The sequence below is a fragment of the Dasypus novemcinctus genome, chromosome 22 (assembly GCF_030445035.2).
Source record: "Dasypus novemcinctus isolate mDasNov1 chromosome 22, mDasNov1.1.hap2, whole genome shotgun sequence".
In the NCBI taxonomy this organism is placed as follows: domain Eukaryota; kingdom Metazoa; phylum Chordata; class Mammalia; order Cingulata; family Dasypodidae; genus Dasypus; species Dasypus novemcinctus.
Genome location: NC_080694.1, coordinates 62638632 through 62639482, shown reverse-complemented (window position 1 = coordinate 62639482; position 851 = coordinate 62638632). Strand labels below are relative to the sequence as shown.

The 851-nt window shown below is 44.7% G+C and overlaps 1 non-coding gene across 1 annotated transcript; it reads right to left on the bottom strand.

Annotated features, from left to right (window-relative positions):
- Nucleotides 1-99: 99 nt before the first annotated feature.
- Nucleotides 100-171, bottom strand: TRNAQ-CUG (transfer RNA glutamine (anticodon CUG)). Its single transcript has one exon. It is a non-coding gene; the product is annotated as a tRNA-Gln (tRNA).
- Nucleotides 172-851: the final 680 nt, after the last annotated feature.

Below are 851 nucleotides of genomic sequence, written 5' to 3'. Positions count from 1 at the left end.
AGAAACTCACGGCAGATATGAAGGACCAAATTAAATTGGGTAATTTGGGCAAAAGGCATTTCTCTTGGGAGAACAAAACAGAGGTAAACAAAGAGAGTAAGGTCCCACCGAGATTTGAACTCGGATCGCTGGATTCAGAGTCCAGAGTGCTAACCATTACACCATGGAACCCCCACGGAGAACGCCTCACTTACAGTCGCTTATGGAGGCGATGACTAACCCTTCTGAGAGCATTTAGTTATGCTTTGAGTTAAGAGTCGTGTTTGCGCCTATTCAACTCACCCTGTCGAACAAAACTCTGCAACATTTTATTTCATTTTTTTGTCAAGTACACGAACCCATAAAGTTCCTCCCCCTCAGTTATCTCATAAACTTGATGGTCCTGGTCTATTATTCATTAGGAGAACAGTGATCAGTACCCATACATGCCAGCAGTGAGAGTTTTATATTCATTAGGGGATTTAATACTTAAAATCCGCTGAGCTGGTATTTTTAATCCCCTTATAGATGCAGAAACTGAAGCTTAGGAATTTCATTTTCTTAAACTCTGCCTCTGCTTAATTTCAACCCTGTAACATTTTTCTCCACATAGATTATTTAGTTATCAGGTCCATTGCTTCAAGGAAAACAAGTTTTACTGAGTCTGATTCTGGCACATTCAAGAAGGAAAAGTTGCAGGAGGCTCTGTGCTTGCAAGAAAATGAAAAGGTGTGATGAAGAAAAGGTCGCGTTGTCACGTGGAGCGATGGGGAAGGGGCTTGAGAGTCACGGAGACCCAGCCGAGGCCCCCACCCACCTCCACCCCCACCCCCGCGCCTTCGTCTACAGGAAGCTGCCCGGGAAGGCTGCGA